Source organism: Tachypleus tridentatus, unplaced genomic scaffold (assembly GCF_004210375.1).
Source record: "Tachypleus tridentatus isolate NWPU-2018 unplaced genomic scaffold, ASM421037v1 Hic_cluster_2, whole genome shotgun sequence".
In the NCBI taxonomy this organism is placed as follows: Eukaryota; Metazoa; Arthropoda; class Merostomata; order Xiphosura; family Limulidae; genus Tachypleus; species Tachypleus tridentatus.
The window spans coordinates 20,904,424-20,926,644 of NW_027467782.1; the positions used below are offsets into that span (position 1 = coordinate 20,904,424).

The following is a 22,221-nucleotide window of genomic DNA, read 5'->3' on the forward strand; positions in this document are numbered from 1 at the left end:
GTCTGATATTACCACCCATCGCGAACTCTTGGACTACTCTTTTAACAAAACATTGAGAGATTGACGGTCACATTATAACGAGTCCACGGCTGAAAGGGCGAGCATGTTTTGGTGTGACGGGAATTCGAACCTGTGACCCTCGGATTACGAGTTGAGTGCCTTAATCACCCGGTGATTCCAGGCCAGGAAGATTAGAAAGAAGGCATCAATTATACCGTATTCACCCTCCGCCGAATCATAGACTAATCGTATAATGAAATTTGACAGTCACTCTTATGACCCCTAAGGCTTTTTCCGTAGAATGTTTTATTCTACTGAGTAGTCAGTTAGGCCTACTGACTAGATATATGTGATATACTTGGTTACATAGTGTGACTGAGCATCTCTTAGGTCTCCACATGAAGTCTAAAGAACTACCAAGATAAAATGTATATTCACAGAAACAAACAATAATACAATCACAAAATAAAAACATAAAAAACAAGGGCAACTGGGTGCGTCGAACATGCACGATTATTGTTAAACTTTGATTGAATTCTCATTAGTTACGTGTTTCCTCTACTCTGTAAATTGTACTGTCACTAAAATGAAAACAAACAAATGCCCATCTTCTTAAAAGTTAAAACATAAATGTTATTCAATGAAGATTAGTAAAACCATTATAAATCACAAATGCAGCACTATTAACTTCAGCAAAGCAATGTTAAGTAATTTATAATTAAAGCACAAGTCAACTCTTCCAAAATTCTTTAATAAAACCTTTTTTAAAGGTGAACGTTACTTCCCTAGAAAATAATAATGGTTCGACCAAAGTTAAGTGAAAATCACGTTAAGTTAAATACTACTGTGGCTGAAGGCTTAGATTAACTTACAACTTTAGGAAATGTAAGAAACTAAACAATTATGAAAAGTCCCTAATTCTAATAAATTCTTTCTTTTATTTTACAAGGACAAACTTGACTTTATACTTGAGAACATATTGGTATTAAAAACAAGCTCAGATATGCTCAGTAGAAAACACATGATATTTATCGTACTTCACCCTAAAATGTGGAGCATGACAAATGTTTAGTGTTTTTGATGAACCAAAGAAGTTAAACGTAGTTATAACCAAACAATTCTGACACGGAAAGACTAATTGCCAAAATAAATTTAATCTAAATACTTCGCAAAGAAAAATACTTCAGACAGTGAATAAAGTTAGAGCTGTTGATATTTTTGTAATAATATCACGTGTATAAATGTATACGGTAGTTTAGGTATTCGACTCGTAATTTGAGGGTCGCGGGTTCTAATCTCCGTCACACAAAACATGTTCGCCCTTTCAGAGGTGGGGGGCGTTATAATGTAACGATCAATCCTACTATTCTTCAGTAAAAGAGTAGCCCATTGGTTATGGTAAGTATTTATTCGTCGTTTTGTTCCAAACTGAGAATGATTTGTATAAAATAAGTATTTCAAAATTAGAACCAAGAAACATAAGTTTTAAAATTCAAATTATTTGAAAATTTATAAATTTTCTCCAAGTAAAGAGAGCTATTTTTAAGTGTTAAATGTTCCCATTTGAAATTACCTGTGAAATTACAGAAGTGTATATTACTTATCGGCAGATGGCGATCCTAATTTTGTTTTGTATTTTCGATAACAAATGTTTCTTTATGCCATTTTTTTATTTCTGTGACAGAATAAATGTTTTTTATGATTGCTTATTTGTGTTGGTGAAATTAACTGTATTATATCAATTTTTTTCTGATTTCGTGTATTTTACCAAAAATAAAATTGAAAACATAATCTGTGACGTAGTCACTGTGGACCTCATTTTCATCTATTCAAAATTCCTCAGTATTATTCACACCTAAATTAATTTAGGTTATTATATAGTGAGCTACAAAACGAGTTAAAAATCCCTCATAAATATCGTACATGCATTACAATTATACTAGGCTTAACTGTGTGTCTTTGGTAAATTGTATATAGTTCTATCGATCGTAAAGAGGTTGCATTTTAAGTGTAATTTGGAAAACAATTACAAATTCATTCAGGAAGTGTGTGTAGTTTTCTTACAACATAGTTAAATTGGGTTATTTACTGAGCTCACAAAGAGTAATAGAACCCTTGATATTAACGTTATAAAGCCGTAGACTTATCGCTGTTCTGGCGGGGGCTTCAGGAAACGAGTCTGTATCTTAAAGAAAACTGAAACCTAAATTTTCATATTAACCTAATCACTCAGTTAAAAATGTCTGCATTCGATTCGGTTAGTGAATCCTGGTCTGTTACACTAAGTAGAATAAGAAATATCAAAAATAAAGCGCCATTTTTACTAACAGACGAAATATGGTTTATTCTGTGTTGAAAATAGTAACTTCTTTTGGAGATTTGTATTTTATTTACGACCAGTGTTTTGAAATATTTCGGGTCGCTGTGTCTTTAGATTAAGCTAATCGTCTCAACAACAGCTTGATATCCCATGAAGCTTACCATATTAAACATGACATTCTAGCAGTGTGTGATTAATTTTTACTGGAGAAAAAGGTGCGAAAAAGCCACTGAATTTTCTTAAGGAATGTTTTGTTAGTTTTTACAATAATTTAACAGAAGATCAAATACAACAATATCAACAACAACATTGTTAGATCACAGAGTCCAAATGAGAAACCAGATGTCCCTGAGGTTGAAGAATCAGCGGAAGAGAAAGAATGAGATAATAATTGAAGACCCACCAGAGGTCACTGCGATGGAAAGAAAGAAAAGATGTCCTCTGAGGGACGTGGGGTTCCAACTTCATTTGTCAGACCATCCACATCTATACAAAACAAACAGACACAAAAAATCAGAAAAATCAACAGATCTTTTGTATTCAGTCAAATGTTTAAATACTTTTCAAACGAAACAAAAAATAGAATTTTTAATTAGTTGCCAAATTGTGTGTTATCCGTTGTTTCCAAAACTGAGAATAAAAACTAATACATAACTAACCCGTGCAGTAGATCAATTTCTTTAGTGGTAGATAAGGTCGCTGTATCCGGTGTATGAAGGTGTAGCAGTTCAGATAACGTTGAATAATCTAGCAGTAAAGATAATAAAGATTGTAAGTTTTCTATAAATTACATTTTTGAATATATATTACTTTCTTTTTTTCATCTTTTTATACCTAGTGATTGAGATTCTCTTGCTTTTGTACCTCTAGCTTGACTGGTTTTCGTATTTTAGGCTTAGTTTGTTTGTTTGAAATTTCGCACAAAGCTACTCTGTGCTAGCCGTCCCTAATTTAGCAGTGTAAGACTAGAGGGAAGGCAGCTAGTCATCACCACTCACCGCCAACTCTTGGGCTGCTCTTTTACCAACGAAAAGTGGGATTGACCGTCACCTTATAACGCCCCCACGGCTGAAAGGGCGAGCATGTTTGGCGCGACTCGTGCGCGAACCCGCGACCCTCGGATTACGAAGCAGACGCCTTAACGCGCTTGGCCATGCCGGGCCTTAGGCTTGGTTATTTTTATACTTTCAGCTTGGCTTGTTTTTCCGTTTAGATTTAGTGTCTTTGTAATTTAGCCTCAGTTTAATCTTGAAATTCTTTTTCTGAAGCAGCTAGAGAAATATTCCATTGCCAGGTAGTTACGAGCACTGCGTGTTATTTAGTGTGCACTAAAATATTTAATCCACAAGGACCTTTAAAACTCGTATTTGTGCATTTATTCGCATTCCTTCAAATCAGAACTTTAATAAGATTAAAATAAGAGTGAAAATTACATTTAAAATCAGTTTTTGTTGTTTACATCTTCTGTGATGAATTCCAAAATAAATCAATTATGAGGTATGTGATTAAAACGTTGCACTTAAACAGAACTTTCGTCACCTTTCATAGGCTCAGGGAAGCCTCAAAGTTTTGACACTGGAAAACAAAGTTATTGTCTTTGCTCAAATAACACAACTAAATCTGAAAAAAAAATACAGTTTTAGCCATAAGACATGAATATAACTTAAGGAATATAATTTTACCATAAAATTCTTGCTATGACCATATTACTTTTGGTCGAAAGTACATGTTAGTGTCTTCAGATAGGTGAGTAATGTGACTACAGTATGGAGACGGTCAGAACATGCCATTGGATGCATATTAATGTTACCAAGTAATACTTAGAACATGCCACTGGATGTTTGTTTTGATGCCATCAGGAGGAAGTTCAAGTGTCTTAGAATGTTTTGTTGTCATTATGTACACCTTGAACTGAAACATAGAGTAAGTTGACGTGAGAAACAGCTATAACTGAAACATAGAGTAAGTTGACGTGAGAAACAGCTATAACTGAAACATAGAGTAAGTCGACGTGAGAAACAGCTATAACTGAAACATAGAGTAAGTCGACGTGAGAAACAGCTATAACTGAAACATAGAGTAAGCTGACGTGAGAAACAGCTGTAACTGAAACATAGAGTAAGTTGACGTGAGAAACAGCTGTAACTGAAACATAGAGTAAGTTGACGTGAGAAACAGCTGTAACTGAAACATAGAGTAAGCTGACGTGGTAGACATTTATGACTGAAACACAAAGTAAGCTGACGTAGTAGACAGTTGTGACTGAAACAGCTATAACTGAAACTTATAGTAAGTTGATGTGAGAAACAGCTATAACTGAAACAAAGAGCAAGCTAACGTAGTAAACAGCTGTAACTGATACATAGAGTAAACTGACGTGGTAAACAGCTGTTAGTGAAATATAGAGTAAGTTGACGTAAGAAACAGCTATAACTGATATATAGAGTAAGTTGACGTAAGAAACAGCTATAACTGAAACGTTCAGTAAGCTGATATACTAAAGAGGTATGACTGAAATACAGAGTTAGCAGACGTTTAAACAGCTATAACTGAAACATAGAATAAGTTGATGTGGTAGAGAGCTATGACTGAAACAAACTGACGTTGTAAACAGCAAAAACTGAAACACAGAGTTAGGTGACGTGGGAAACAGCTATAACTGAAACAGAGAATAAGTTGATGTGATAAACAGCTGTAACTAAAACAGAGAATATGTTGACGTGGTAGACAGCTATGACGAAGACCTAGAGTAAGCTGACGTAGTAAACATCTATAACTGTGACACAGAGCAAGCTGACCTTTTAAACAGCTGTAACTGAAACAGAGAACAAGAAAATGTGGTAAACTACTTTGACTGAAACACAGAGTAAGCTGGTGTGTTGTTACTTCACATCTGGTGTGATGTTCTTAGTGTTTTTAACTGCTAAACACTAATATTCCTCTGCATTATGTTGGATAATTGACCAAATATATTGAAACGATCAACGTTACATGAGTAAAGATAGTCACGGTTTATAGCTTTGTGGATATATATGATATATTTGTAAAGAGGTGTATTGGTTGATCAAAATACTATTTGTCAAGAATGACTAATGGTTCCAGTGATGAGTGTGATGATTATGTTTAAAATTGTGTTTATAACTATTTGTAATGGGTGGAATCTTTCAAAACCCGTATTCACATACAAAATCTACGTGGATGGAATTAATCAATTGACTCTTTGTGGGAGTCAAAATGAAAAGAATTAAGTAGGAAGAAGTATTATTATTACTGTGAGTCACGAAGATAGTGGAGTTGTTGTCGTGCAGAGGTACTAATGAGTTATGTATACTCTTTCCCCTAAGAGGAATTGAACCTCGGATTTTAGCATTGTAAGTCCGTATACTTACCGACAGATGGATCTGGAGTAATTGCGCAAGTGTATTGTGTTACTTCTCGTATTAGGATAGAAGTTAAGTACGAAGATGTCTAAGTTGCATCTGTACATTCTTTTTATTCGCAGCTTTGCTGAGCTTTTAAGTTCGGTAGAGTTTTTGTGTTAACATAAAATTAAACAGAGTCTCTCTTGATGGATGTCTTTGTTTTATACTTGCAACAAAACAGTTACTAACTTTATGGCTGTTATCGTGACGTAATTCCATTTCACCATTAGGGACTAATGGGTATGGACTGGGTGGAGAAAATTATTTATTTCCTTTATACAAAGTCTGGAGTAGTGTGAAGGTTTGGGCACTTGACTCGCAATCTGCGGCCTAAAGATTTGAATCCCGTCATCAAACAACCTTGGCCTTTCAGCCATGGGGAAATTATAATGTTATGGCCAAATCCACTCTTGGTTGGTAAAAGTAGTCGTGGCTGACTAACAGCCTTCCCTCTAATCTATGAGTTCAAAATTAGGGACAGCGAGCGCAAATATCATTCAAGTATTTTTTGCTAAATTCACAAACAAATATAAAAACAAATGTTTAAACATTAGTTTGAAATAAACAACACTTGTTTCTGTTTACGCAACTAAACTAATGGGGAAAAAGAAACATAGGTAATTAATGCTTTGCATAAAAATGAAACTTGTCGGAATTGCACTCAGAAACGTAACATTTCTAAGGGGACGGGGTCGTGAGAACATTTAGTATTTAAAGTCTTATAAGAGGATGGAACCTGTAAGAAGGCCATTCAGATGGAAGGATAATGTCTTTGGGTAATTTAAACATCAGATTGACTCAAAGCATCAAAGCATTCCCACAACTAAACGCAGAATACAAGGAATTCATGGAGATTGTAGAATCAATACCCCCCATCAGTGGCTCAGCTATATGTATGCGGACTAAAAACGCTAAAAACCGAGTTTCAATACCAGTGGTGGGCAGAACCCAGATAGCTCATTTTGTAGCTTTATGCTTAATTTAAAACAATAACAACAACAGAATCAACAAGAGTCCGTAATCTTTTACATCTGACAATAGTTAATCATATCAATGCAAAGGACCAGAAATTTAAGAAGAAGCCTATTTTGAATTAATAATTTTGTTTACGTGCTTGTTGTGACCCCCCAACGGTACAATGGTATGCCTGTGGACTCACACCACTAGCATGTGGTTCCGATACCCGTGGTGGGCAAAACACAAATAGTTAGTTGTATAATTTTGTGCTTAATTCCAAACAAACACATGCTTGTTTTCAAATTTTCTTTGCATTTTTGTCAAATTTCAGTAAATTGTTTTGTTCATCAGAAATTCTTGAGCATGATATCGCTATTGGACGATAACAATTAACACATCTCTTACAATACTTTAACATGAGTTTTATAATAAGGCATTGTCTCTCTTAATGAGTCTTCCGAAAAGTCTTATTTTCTTTCATAGCAAGACAACATATTTTTTTATTGTGAGTTATCGCCTCCTTCATAATGAATCTTTATGTTTTTCAGAATTAATTCACATTTGCTTTATTTTTAGTAAATCAAGGAAATTATTTCTTAAATAATCTCTTCCTCCGTGTTTGGAAATGTCCTTGTCTGTTATGTTATAACTGAATAATTCTTCTTTCTATACTTGAAAATACGCCTGGCTGTTTTGTCATTACAGAATGCCCCGTACCTCTATGTTTGGAAATGTCTGCGCTTCTCTAGTTATTATTGAATAATTCCTCCCTCCATTTCTGGAAATCTCTTTGGTTGTTACCATACACCTCCATGTTTGGAAATTTCTCTGACTTTTGATTATTATGAATACTCCTTCTCTTCATATTTAGAAATTTTCCTGATCGTTTGGTTGCTCGATTGTTATTTTCTTTTTTGTAGAGAAAAATATTGTAATAGATTACTGTTATTCGTGTTTGCTTTTATTAGTTTATCATAGAACAAGAATCAAAGTCATTCATTTTAAATAATGTCTGAGATGACCTGCTTTGAAGACAGCGAGATGGAAATATTGCATGTAAATAACAGAAAGAAATAGCTTAATTCATGAAAATAGTATCCGTCCTCAAGTAAGATTTATTTGTTTGCAATTAAACACAAAGCTACACAAAGGGCTCTTTGTGTTCTTCTCACCATTTGAATTGAAATCCGTTTTCTAGTATTGTACAGTCCACAAGGGCCTTCATGTGAAAGAAACAAAGTATGTTTTCAATTTGTATGATTCTGAATCACATAATTAGGACATCTTTCAAAATGACTCAACACGTGTTTCTCAAGGAACCATTATGTTTTTATAACAAGTCACTGTCCCATTCATAAGATTAACACATTATTTATTAGGTTTGTCTTCTCTAGTTATCTAGTGACCCATTAATTACTGCTGTTAATACACATCTTAACAAATCAAGTTACTACATTCTTTCTCCCTCTTACAAAAGGTACTAGTCCTCAAGCCCTTGTCTGAAGGGCATGAAATAACTATTACTTGGGAAACAATTTTTTAACATGGTAATAAAGTTTTAAAAATATATATTTGAGTTCTTTCGAGCAAAGCGAGTGTCTCACCAACTGAGTTGAGTGCACTCAGGGATGAGAAACAATAATTGTACGCTAAAAAAAAATTGTAGTCTGATGACACAGATGTCCAAGGTTCGAACTGTCGAAACGTGATGCTGTTTTCGAAATAGCATCTGTAATGAGGGAACATCACATTATTAAACTGGTCCAAAAGAGAAAACTGTTTCGAGTTATTTAAAATATAAATATTTCCAACATTACCGCAAAATATGAAGTAACCAATTAAAAACATAATTTGAAATTAAAGCCCAATTAACCACACGTAGCTTTAATGGACTCGTTAACTTCAAGACGATGTTACTGTTACCATCCAACCACACGAAGAGACCTTGACATAGATAATGTAGATTCTTCAAGATATGAGAAGTTGAGAAGAAAAGGTAAGCCATTGTTACGTGTAGTTCCAAAACAGTTATCACATCTATAATGTGTGTTTATACGATAATATGAAAATACAATGTGTAACGAATAGCCACCATGGCAACGTCTATTACACATATCAATTCTATTGCTTCAAAGCCCCTGTTCACATTTACAAAGGAAAGCATAGTTTTCTTACAGGTTACACTTATCAAATTTGGTCACATTAAGGCCAAGAATGCCGTTTGTTTCGTTATTTATTAGCCTACTTCTTCTAACACAACAATAACCCATTAGACTCTGTAAGTGTGGTAACAGACTGAACTCCTGTTTAGTGTATGTTCAGTCTGAAACAATAAAAACCGCCTATTACATTAGCATCAGGTATATAAGAAGTCGTCGTGTACCGTGTAAGTTTGAATACCCTGAGGTAGTATGTTTAGTTCACATCTAGATTGTTTGTTCTTCGCGCGTTTCGAAAAACGGATAATTGCGTGTAAAAACAGTCACACCCATCTGAACCCCTAGTGATATCCACACTTAACTAATTATCATTGTTCAACTTTGTGATCAAGTCGGCAAACCAAACAGAGGCGAAGTTTTGAATGATATAATCACTAAATTTTTCATGAAATTTTTTTTTCTTAAATAATAAAACAAAATTATACCTGAGATACCTGCGTTAGTTGTCCCGAATTATAAACGATAGCCTACGGCAGAAAAGGACAGCATTTTTTGTGATGGAATTCCGACCTGTGACCCCTCCCCCAGATTGCGAGAGGAGCATTCTAATCACAAGGACATGTTAAGCCCTTGAAATAGATAAAACTCTTAAAAGCTTGACAGTGACAATATATATATACACATACATACACAAATTAAAACCAAAACCTTAAAATCAAACTTAAAAAAAACTAAAAATGTTACTCATTACCAGATTTTTGCATTACCATCAAGTTGTAACAGCTCCCAAAAACATTGAGGATGTTCTATCTATCAGACATGATCCAAACGCAGATATCAAACTAGTCAGCAACTATGGAGAATCAGCTAAGGGGCAGGAGTTGAGTGCTTGAACACACAGTATCTCAGTTTCAAATGCCTTTTACTCTCTTCAGCTACTTGTGGGAAAATAGTCACCCCAAGTCTTTCGACAGAAGAAAACTTATAAACAAACAATTCTATATTTCGATAATTTAAAACCCACCAGCTTCACCATTTTCAATAAATACAAACTGATGTCCAATTTATCAATTATCCCAATAAAAATAATCGAGCCGGTAAAAACCTTAGTAAATTCAACCCAACTTGCATTTTAAGACTCTACACACTGTTGTTACAAACTTCGCTATACCTTTTATGCTATAGTTTTTGCCTTTGGAAAAGAAAACTTTACTACTTTGGAAAGAAAAGAGGGGCACCTGTCCCCTCCGGATCCACCATCCATGGATAAATCTATTATTGTGCTTCGGAACCAAAGCTCCACGTGTTTTTTTTAAAAAAAATACATTTTCTTTCAGTTAAAATTTCCCGGAAGCAAACGTTTCAGCAATGACTCGAAACTTGAGCAGTTAGTTTTGAGCTGATGGCATAAGTGAAAGGTGGTAAGGAACGTGGAGAGTAAGAGGGTTATTATTGTTTGGAAGGGGTGTCACCTTCCATAAAAACGTCAGGTAACTCTACTTCTGGGGTTCTTTCTCTTTTCTGTCGCTTTGCACCGCTACAACCTGCTTGAGACTCACTTGACCTATTTCTCACTAAAAACTTGTCTAATAAGGTTTGTTTCTGCCTGGCACCCTCCCCATGTCTCATCACACTGTGTATGCCACTTATCTTTCTAACTTTTTCAAACCATCCCAAACTAGCCTTAAAGGCATCGCTTGTATCAGTACTCGTTCCAGCGGTGTTTTTCAGGGGGTCAGCATGTAACTTCTTTGCTTTCTCACAAATGATGGTCTCAGAAATGCTATCACCAGATAACTGTTTTTCGTTTACCCAAATCAATAACAGTTTTTCTACCTCTTCCACTGTTTGTGATCTTTGTTTCGTAAGCACTGTCACTACTTTTGCAATATCAGCTCCTTTGATGAACTCTTTATTTTTCAGTATGGTGCAGACTGTAGACTTCACCATACCAAACTGTGTAGCAAGGTTAAACACGCGAACACCATTCTCATACTTCGCTATGAGATTTTTTTCACCTCTATTGTGGCTCTAACAACTTTTCTTTTTGGTTTGCTACTTTTATTATACTTCTTTGACCCCATGGTGGCTTATTTAATCAGAATATTTGGAAAGAAGTAAAAACCAGAACGTTCACAGCAGATTTTAAGCCCGAACCCCCGAAATAACCCGTCTGATGACCCGAACGACCCTTCGACCATTTTCGGCCCACGCCAAGCTTGGTTCAAGAACCGAGTTTATGTTCGACAACCGAGACATTTTTTTTTTCAAATAATATGTTCGAAAACTAAATTCTTCGAGAAGGGAGTCGTTCGAGGACCGAGGTACCACTGTGTGTGTATTTATATGAATTTACGTATATAATATAACATGTGGTGTATATTTAAGGCCTTGGAACACTTGGAGAATTACCCCACACACACAAATAAAAAATAAGATTATGGCTTATGAAATGCGAAAAATAAACGTATCCGTAACTATACGGGTTCTTCATCGCAAATACCAGTGTATTATAATATGTTTATTATCAGCCTTATTTTGATTAATATCATACATTACCTACTAAGACTGGTTTAAGAAAGAAGTTGCAAAGAGAAACTTTGTGTATATTATGTTTGATTGTACCTAAATTTCACGCTGAATCTTAAGAAAGTTTTCTTTGTTGTTTATTACGGTTAATTTACTTAATTTGGCACCGCATAATACAAACATGTTATAATTTCCCAGTTAAGGAGAAAACAATTAAATTTAATATCACTATTTTTACAGAAAGTTTTTTTCACCTGACAATGTTACATCAGTTCACGACATCACTCAGATAAGTATACTCTGTGCCCATAGTAACAGTGTTATTTCACTTAGAAACAGAAAACAAAGCTACACATAGAGCGTACAGTGCAGAGAGAAATAATTACACTGGTCAACAAAATTTTTGTTGCATTTATATCAAACAATTGGTATTACATAATTTCTTGCCCTGATTTCAGATCTGACGTTAGTTTTTTCCTCAGTGCTCTACTTTTTTTGCAATCAAGGTATTTGAAAATCTCAAAATTTCGTCATCATCACATTGACGTCGTAGTCTATCATGAAAAATATGTGATAAAATATGTTATAAAACTCTTTAATATAGCTGGGCAATAAAAAAGAAAATGCAAGATAGTATAAATGTATTCAAGTTATTTATATTAATTCAATTTATTTATATAAACTGATTAGTAGATAAGACATTTGCTACTATGAGGAGGGAAAGCTCAATTGCAGTCTACTCAGGCATGAATTTCCGCTTGTAGCTCTTGCGTTTGTGGACTGTCTCAGGGCATTCTCGTTTAATGCTCCAGCAGTAATCTGCCATCATATGTTTGTCCCATCTCCCTTGGTAACGCTCTTCCATGGTCTTGAGGTCCTGATGGAACCGCTCGCCTTGCTCGTCACTTATAGCTCCTGGGTTCTCAGGGAATCTATCAAGATGACTGTACAGGTAATGGAGTTTGACACTCATGTTACATCCAAGGTCGCGAAAAGCTGACAACATATTCGTTACAAGGGTTTCATAGTTGTCAGCTTTTTTATTACCGAGAAAGTTTGCCATCACCGCCACAAATGAAAGCCATGCAGTCCTTTCCTTGTCGTTCATCTTTCTGGCAAATTCTTGATCACGCACAAGTGCACGAATCTGTGGTCCATCAAAACACCTGTCTTGATCTTCTCGAAGGACAAACCAGGGAGCACAGAAAATATGTGTTGGAAGCATTCACCGTCAGTATTCAACGCCTTCATAAACTTTATATGCAAAAAACGGCTCGTTTGGGTTGAGAAAATATTTTACACAAACTGTTTCATCAAGCCCAGCATGATATGGAGAGGAGGAAATATGATCTTTTCCTCAAATGACAGACAATTGATCGTTGACAATATTTGGCATACCTGCCTTCAGAGTCTCACGTATGGGCCACTCCTTCTGGTTCCAGTGCTTTTCTCGAGCTCGGCTGTCCCACATGCAAAGATAGCAGGGTACTTTGTAAATCCTCTTTGTTGACCTAGGAGGAAAGTAACCATTTTGAGGTCCACACAAATTGTCCAGTTGTGCTCGTGGTATTTTAGTAGGTCAGTCACAGTCTTAATGACATTATATTCCTCTCGTAAATACACAGAGTGTCCAATTGGAACAGCTGCATAGACATTGTCATTATGAAGTAGAACGCACTTCAAACTTTGCTTAGAACAATCTAGAAATAATCGCCAGTCATTTGGATGGTATACTGGCATCCCTAATTCCTGAGAAGACCTGAGATATTATGACAATAAACAAACATATTCTCCTCTGTAAAATATGGCACAAAAGCCTGCTCCCGATTTCGGAAGTATGACACTTTAGTTGTATGGCTCAGCTGATTCTTTTCTTGCATCCTGGAAGCTAACACTTCAGCTGCATTTTGGAGAGACCCAAATCACGCACAAGGTCATTCAACTCTGGCTGGCTAAACTGTTGAGGAGTTAATGACTGTGGGGTCTCATAAGAAGGATCGCCAGATTCTGAAAGTATTTCTTGAGTTTCATCAGCAGTCTCTTGCTCTTGGTCACTACCCACATCTTCAGATGGAAGAAATCCTTTAAAACTGGGATTGGGAGCTCATCAGAGTGCAGAGTAGGTCGGATTGCTGAGGGATACTAGGATATGAGATTTTGTGTCTGTTTTTCTTGCCAATGCCCTTTGTATTGACCAGACAAAAATAGCAGTCAGTTGTGTGGTCCATCGGTTCTCGCCAGGTCATGGAATTCCGAAAGGTAAACCCTTACGTTTCCCTTTTGTCCAGTCACGCAGCATTTCCTCGCAGTTATGACACACAATGTAGGGCCCATTTCTTGTCTTGGTCACCAAGAGCAAGTCCAAAGTACGCTTTATAAGCACGCCTCAGAAATGATGTTATATTACGCCTTTGATGAATAAGCGTGAAGCATCCACAAATATAACAGAAAGCGTCCGGCTTGTTCTCACATTGACGTCTCCTTGTAGCCATGATCAGATCTGAAACAAAATCTAAACAATTTTAATATCTCTGTTGATAACATAAACATGTAAGTAATTAACACGTTTCCTGCGATGGGACCCACCGGTGTCCCACTATTGTCTTACCTTTAACTAAGTTGCAGGCAAGAGACAAGTGTAACGACAACCTCACGTTATCATAGCTCATGCAGCACTGAAGCTGACAGATGTACAAGAGCATCGCAGCAGTTGCCGGTTTGCCAATATAGGCATCGCAGGAAACGTGTTAATTTGACCACAAACGGCTAGAATGAAAAACTTAAAATTGCATTAAAACTAGAGCATGTAGAGCTGAACCGTTTTCATATTTGAATTTAGCAGGTCACAAAGGGTAAGAATAAGTAAAAAAAATCTTATGCAACTGAGATTTCGAAAAAATTTGTTGACCTGTGTTATCTATGGCTATTTTTGGTCAATTAATCTATATTTACGTTAGTATACTGCTTGCTTCAGGTTCTGAAGTAGTCCACGAAATTGAACGTAGTTCCACTCTTATATTAGTTTGTACAATAGAAGCCCGTAGGAGAAGAACCAATTACTTAATACACTCCTCTCAATGAAGTAGTGACTAGTAGCGAGAGAATACGAAGGAAAGATAGCAGCGAATTAGTGTTGACTGACGTACAATTGTGAGACGCATGAATATACAAACGTTAATACAGTGATGATCATTACAAACGTGATATTACAGATTATTTCAAAGTTTTTGATTTTAGGCCTTATTTTCATTGATTGCACTATATTAATTTTACAGCAAGACGACCTAAATCGAAATCACCTATCTCGCTTTTAAATGTATTATAGCCATTAAGTTTTCCTTTGATATTTCACCCACCATGTGTGTTGATTAAAAAATAATTTATATTGCTTATGTATACGTAAGATTATGAATATGATCACAATAGTATCACTTATAACTTTAGAATTTTATATTAATGTCTTACTTTTACAAACAACCAAGCTAGATGTACATACAAAGAAAAAAATTATGTGTTATTTATTGTTTGAAAAGTATTTGAAATATACTTTTACTGCCGCTAAAAATTTGATAACAAATATTTTATCAATTTAACCATATGTTTGCGATATTTTTGTCTAAGCTAATGTGCATCCGTTATTTGTGTTATGAAATTGCCCTCCGCTAGTACAGCGGTATATATCCGGATTTACAACGCTAAAATCAGGGGTTCGATTCCCCTCGGTGGGCTGAGCAGATAGTCCTTTGTGGCTTTGCTATACGAAAAAACACACAAACACTGTTATGGAATTACTGGCTTTTCTGTTATAAGGTTTAACTGTTAACGAGGTTAAACGTACACAAGATACTCTCTGACGGATCAACCTCACGAACGCAAAGTTTTCACTAAAAATTTGTAAACGTAAAGAAACACAATATTTTACTTATACACCCCACTTTAGGTCGATCTTTGGCTACTGGTGTGCGAAAATTTTGTTTCAGGTCTACGTTATCTTCAATTTTAAGTGAAGCTTGACTGTAAAAACGGAAAATACTTTTTTCTTTATGCATCGTAAAATATATTTATAAGATGGAAATTAAATGATTGAGATGGTGAAGCAAAAAGCTTTTCGGCTAATCTTCAAGCGAAGATATTTTTTGGCCATATTCCTTTGAAAATGGTTTCACACGTCCTGAGGTTTAATGTCTGAATTGGACTAAATGTGGCAAAAGAACTTCAGTGGTAAAAAGGGTTTTGAATTAAAAATTTTAACAATAATTTGATTTGTAAAAACTGGTGTTTTATTTTGCACTGATCCTTTCATTCTTGTGGTTCAAGTCTCTCAGATGACTGAAGAATACTAGAATTTTTAACATTACTTTGAAGATATTTATATTCAATTTGTATAGATGCACGTTTGCTTTAAGTATAGTGTATATTCACAAAGAAGAAATAGAAACAGAAGCACCTTAAAAACGTGTAGGATAACCAAAGAGGTATTTTTAAACTGAAAAAATTTGTTAATTTTAGAAGTCACACCAACAGTTTCTCTGCTGGAGGCTATCATCAACATGGAAAACTGTACCAATCCTTTTTTTTGTATCTTAATCACATTTGTGAAGTTAAGAAACTGCTGTAAAAACGTATTAAACAAGTTGAACACACAGATATCTGTGTAATGGATGATAAGATTAGTTTGGTTTTTAAAAAGCACCAAATAATTGTGACCATAGTTTTTTTTAGAATCATTAATAATAATGATTTAATAATTTATATATTATTAATAACATATAAAAGAATCAGACATGACCCAAAAGAAGGCTTGAAGGAAAGTCAAATAGTAATGGAATTCTCAAAATCACTTATAGACGAAAATCGACTTTGTATTAGATAGAAAGAAAAATTATACGTTCATGAAATTGTGTCAGTGGAGTCGTTCTTAAAAAACATCTATTATCTTATTTATTTTTGTTCGTAATGGTAGCAGAAGTAGAAACTTCGTCTGTATTTTGAAACCATTTTAACATGATCAATCATGAAATATATGTGGGTTGAAAAATCCCATTCCTTTCCAGAGAAACGTCTTATTGATCACATATTTACAAACAATTGTCAGAATTACGTACCCAATAAAATACTCTTTCTATTGGTCATAGTAGTCGGTGGTACTACTTAAGAACTACTAGATAAGATGAAAGTGCGGTTATAATTAAATGTCAAGTGTTCTACTCAATTTATTGTTATATAAATTAAACATGAAAAGTTATGTGATCTGAACTCCAAATGACTGGTTATTTACTTTATGTTACAGAGAGAAATGGTATCCAAACAGTCTTATTTTTGTGCAACTTTGGAGTAAATCACGCATTTGATGGTGCTTTAAAATATTCAATAATTCAATATCAGTGGTAGTAGTATGTATGTGAATGAAAAATCACGAAAGGGCATTCTGATCTTTATGTTTTCCACATGTTATTAATGCTATGGACATTAGAAAAGATAATCAGACTTATCAGACCTCAATAGCATCTAACACTTGCAGGTAGGTCTATTTTGGAAAAAAATCGCATGTATTCAAACGACTCTGAACATTAAAGATTTTTTGAACACATTTTTCTCAGTAGTTGTGAATAATTCAAGGTATTAACAACACTGATTTTAAACATGCAACATCTGTTTGATATTGTACACGTAGTTTGACGTAGTATACGTACATTAAAATGGAATTTTTTAACTGTAAAAATGTGAATTTACTTGTACCAAATATTAATTATAATGTAAGATGAATAAGAACGTAATTAAATTTCGAACCAATGTATTCCTTTCTTCTAGGCCATTTTCATATATCGTCTCCAGGGTTGTTCGTTTGGTCACTTTTTGCTTTCTTAGTATATTAGTTTTTGTCTTCTTAACGTTCTTTGTAGGGACTTTTTTCTCACATTCAGTGATCAGTGGCATAGCCTCCAATATATCCAATTCATTAGTGGTTATCTTTTCATCACCAGGCTGTTTGTGTAAAACACGGTTTTTCAAAACATTCCCGAGTTTTTTCTTTCCAGTTGTAGAAACAACAAAGAACGCTGCACAATCATTACAAAAAAGTAAATAAATAAGAATCACGTGTTTCAAGACCATTAAAATACATATTATTATTAAATAAGTTATGGATAATGGGTTACAGATATAACTATAAATGTGTTTCATGCTTAACTAACAAATAATTGTATGGATTCTTTAGACAAGTGTATTCAGTTATAATGTTTCGACCCATGGAACGTAGTACTTTACATGAACCAAAATAATACGTCATATAAAGGAGGAGATCTCAAATTAATACCTTGCTTGAAATTAGATATATCAACATGGTATCTCGTAAGAAGGCAGATACATGAATATAGTACCTCACATGAAAGCAGATGTTTCTCACAGCAGTGTGAGTACAGAAACCAATATCTTCAAATGATTACTCCCTGTGTTCCACATACTTTAATTATAAAGAAATTGAAAATAACATGTAACTTACCACAAAGCAATAAGACATATCGAAATGAGTGCTGTCCACCAAGCGAATCTTGTAATTATACATTTTGAAACCGAGGGGAGCGTAGCCTTCGGAACCACTTCAGTTGGATCTCAAGACAGAGAGTCGTATTTAAAATTAGTTTACTTACTCTACCGATTTCGTTAAACAGAAAAACATCTTCAAATGTAAGTTAACAACAATAGTAATGTGTATAATTCTTTAAACCCAACAATAATCTTAATTTAACATATTTAAAATTTAAATTCAATAAATACGATATTTCTTCACGACAAGAAATCCACTTGAAATGAAAATGTATCTCAGAATGGCTGGTATGGATATTAACACTTTTATTTATAAGCATAGAATAACGTTTTAAAACGTTTATACACGTACCAGTCGTTGTGAGATATAAATACGATATTTCTTGCATTTATAATATATTTTCATATTAAACAGCGCCAGGAATGGCCAGGAAGGTTCATGCATTCGTCTCGTAATGTGAGCGTCGCGGGTTCGTACCTCCGTCGCACCAAACATGCTCGCTCTTTCAGCTGAGGGAGCGTTATTATTTGACGGTCAAATCCAGTATTCGTTCGTAAAAGAGTAGCCCAAGAGTTGGCGGTAGGTGTCTTACCTCTACTCTTGCACTGCTAAATTATGTATGGCTAGCGCAGATAACCCTCGTGTAGCAATATATATAAATATAATTGTTAACTATTTTACCAAAACAATACCACTTTATCATATATATGTTTCTATGTAAATATAAGATTTTGAGAAAGAAATATTAACATACTATGTCGTTACAACAACTGTTGCCACTTCCTGGAAAAGCTTTTCCGAATAAAAGGAAAGCTGTTTAATACACTAAAAACCATGGAAGTAATGAAGAAGTGTCTTATTATAACAATGTGTTTTAGACATTTATTTACTCAGTGTTAATTTTTATTGTCTTATCAACGAGTTTATCATCAAAAAACAAACTTATTGTATCAAAACTACATTATATTAAAAGTCTTTCATCTATTTGTGTTTAATGTGAACAGTTTAAAGTAATTGAGTATCATATATACTTACAACACCTGTTAACATCTCTTTGGTATCCTCGAGTACAGTTGAGATTCTCGGCTGGAATATACACTGGGGAAAACAACAGAGAGTTAATATTTTTATCAGCACGTTTTGTGTCACCGTCAGAATTTTAAGGATTTTCACAATGAGCATGACACACAAGTTATAATATTAAAAATAAATAATGTTGTAAAATAACAACATTAATATTACTTTTCGTGAGAAAAATAAAACGTGTCAAAACAGTTTCTTAACAGTAGACTTTTGTTTCTTAATGTACTTCCTGATTAAGTTAGCTAATGAAACTAATCACACAAACTTGGATATTTGTGAAATTACACACGATCTTTTTTTTTATTGGTACATTTGATTTCTGTTGGTGTTTCCTTTGTAAAATACTTATTTGTCACAGTTAAACGTGAAACTGTTGTCATTGTTTATGTTAATATCAGTTATGAAAATACAGGTTCTTTTGGGAATATTACGTTGATAAAATGTATCAGTGTATGATTGTGTCTTGCAAACAACAAAATATCAAATAAGATATTTATATGCAGAAGTTGCATGAAATGCATTCCGAGTAAAGTTTTCATTTGAACTTAATACAAAAGCAAATACTTTATTTTTTGTGGATTTATCAAGATAAACAATATTTGGATCTAACACCTTTTGCTGTAAATTTAAAGTATTGTTTATTCAGAATACGTTCTCAAAAAACAGTTTGTGTCTTTACAGTTTATAAGATTTTTCTTCAGTATACCGAAGTTGAGTTCATTATATCAAAATAACTTTGGAACCTCACCACTTCTCTCCACAGATTTTCTATAATCCATCTCGTCTCTGATCACAAAGAAATCAATAGTTACTACATCAGTCACGTGACTGGTATATCTGTGTGTACAATAACATGCATATCTATTGAATTATTCAGCGGGTGATCTCGTTCCCAGGTTGAGATTTTTTTTTTTTTTCTGCGTACTGTCGTCTGGGACACTTCAACGGTTTTTATCTCTGGCATTTCTGTTCGTACGACTTGTTGCAGGTCTTCGAACCGAAATTATTTTTTCGATGATCTTAAGTACAATAAACATCTTTGTTTCTAAAAATTAAAATTCTCATTTGAATATATTTTCATTATGTGGGCATACAAAGATTTACATTGGAAAGGTCTGTTACATACCTTTCCCAAAAGTAACGAATTTTCGGTTACATCACACCATTTACGAAATGTTAAGCTATGTCATAAAGTTGTTCTGATAAATTCTGTTCTACCGTGACTTTATATCAGACTGAGTCACATTATATGCCAGGTTGCTTATTCAAAACTGTCTTGGTATGGCTTCTAATCCCTATAAACTGTAAAGTATTATTGCTATGAACGTCCGTGGCAGTCTTTCATTAATACTGTATGTTAATTACAGGAGTACCGATAAGATTACGCGTTCGTCTTCATCACTACCCTAAAATAACTCTTTTCAAGGCATCTTTAGCATCACCTGATGGAATGTGATGCATCTTCCAAGAGTATGTTACAGCTGTCAATATCAACATCTTCAAATAATCTGCCGACCCACTTAGCACCTTGGAGTTGGGCAATATCACCCATTACTGAAGTCCTGATTAGATGTATTAGTATATGGACGAACAAAGAGTGGAGTATTGATAGTAACATTTAAAGTAATTATATGTGGATATGTTTACCAATACTTATTCATACCACACTCCAACATCGACATTTCCTCTCATTAAAATTAAGAAAAACTGATTTCATGTTATCTCTGAAGTAATAATTCCTTGTAAGTACTTTTAACAATGTTGTAATAATCTATTCCATGCATTTATATTTCTGAGGAACCAACTTGAAGCTAATAAATTTTGCATACATTCTACAATGGGTAATTTAAAACTTTTTATTACAGAATTCATATATAGTTCGACGTTTCTAGGTTATAAAGCAATGAGGAAGGAGATTTGAGATAACGGTGATATAGAGAAACCTCAGTCAACAACACGATACTCACCCAGTTGTGAGTTTTACTTAAATTCTTGTAAAAAAATAAAGCAAATACAATACTAATATCATTTATAAAATACTTTATGGCAACTTCCACGTATTTTACGTCAAAGAAACAAGCCCGAAACTCAAAACAACATTTATGTAACACAAAGAAATACAATCTCACGTTTTTAAATTTAACAGTGCAACTCAAATAAATATACTACATGTAACATTTAAATACTAAACAGAGAATCTAACATCATTAGACGATAAACCAAATAATTCCTTGTAATACAAGAGCAAACACACTTTTATTAAAATAAACTTCAATATAAAGAAACACTTTTATATCTATATTAATAAACTTCAATAAATCTTGTTCTATATTTCAAATGTTTTATGTATTATAATTTGAAGATGATACTTTTAATTTACAAGATTTTTGGCAAACCGGCAACTAACATCTGTCAGCTTCAAAGCTATATTCTGAGTTAGGTAAGACAATAGTGGGACACCGGTGGGTCCCATCGCAAAACGTGTTAATTACTTACATGTTTATGTTATCAACAGAGATATTAAAATTGTTTAGATTTTGTTTCAGCTGATCATGGCTACAAGGAGACGTCAATGTGAGAACAAGCCGGACGCTTTCTGTTATATTTGTGGATGCTTCACGCTTATTCATCAAAGGCGTAATATAACATCATTTCTGAGGCGTGCTTATAAAGCGTACTTTGTTGCTCTTGGTGACCAAGACAAGAAATGGGCCCCACATATTGTGTGTCATATGCGAGGAAATGCTGCGTGACTGGACAAAAGGAAACGTAAGGGTTTACCTTTCGGAATTCCCATGATGGCGAGAACCGATGGACCACACAACTGACTGCTATTTTTGTCTGGTCAATACAAAGGGCATTGGCAAGAAAAACAGACACAAAATCATATCCTAGTATCCCTCAGCAATCCGACCTACTCTGCACTCTGATGAGCTCCCAATCCCAGAAAGGATTTCTTCCATCTGAAGATGTGGGTAGTGACCAAGAGCAAGAGACTGCTGATGAAACTCAAGAAATACTTTCAGAATCTGGCGATCCTTCTTATGAGACCCCACAGTCATTAACTCCTCAACAGTTTAGCCAGCCAGAGTTGAATGACCTTGTGCGTGATTTGGGTCTCTCCAAAAATGCAGCTGAAGTGTTAGCTTCCAGGATGCAAGAAAAGAATCAGCTGAGCCATACAACTAAAGTGTCATACTTCCG

General features: G+C 34.5%; 1 protein-coding gene and 1 long non-coding RNA gene across 2 annotated transcripts in view; both read right to left on the minus strand.

Annotated features, from left to right (window-relative positions):
• LOC143242219 (uncharacterized) overlaps positions 1–19,029 on the minus strand; it is a 280,724-nt gene extending 261,695 nt beyond the window's left edge. The window contains exon 1 of the mRNA XM_076485586.1: positions 18,970–19,029. The gene's annotated coding sequence lies outside the window, so the exon portion shown is untranslated. The remainder of the gene's footprint in view (positions 1–18,969) is intronic.
• Positions 2,686–17,294, minus strand: LOC143242541 (uncharacterized). Its single transcript, XR_013022893.1, has 3 exons — positions 17,178–17,294; positions 2,980–3,067; positions 2,686–2,806 (listed from the first exon to the last, which is right to left on the minus strand). It is a non-coding gene; the product is annotated as an uncharacterized LOC143242541 (long non-coding RNA).
• Positions 19,030–22,221: the final 3,192 nt, after the last annotated feature.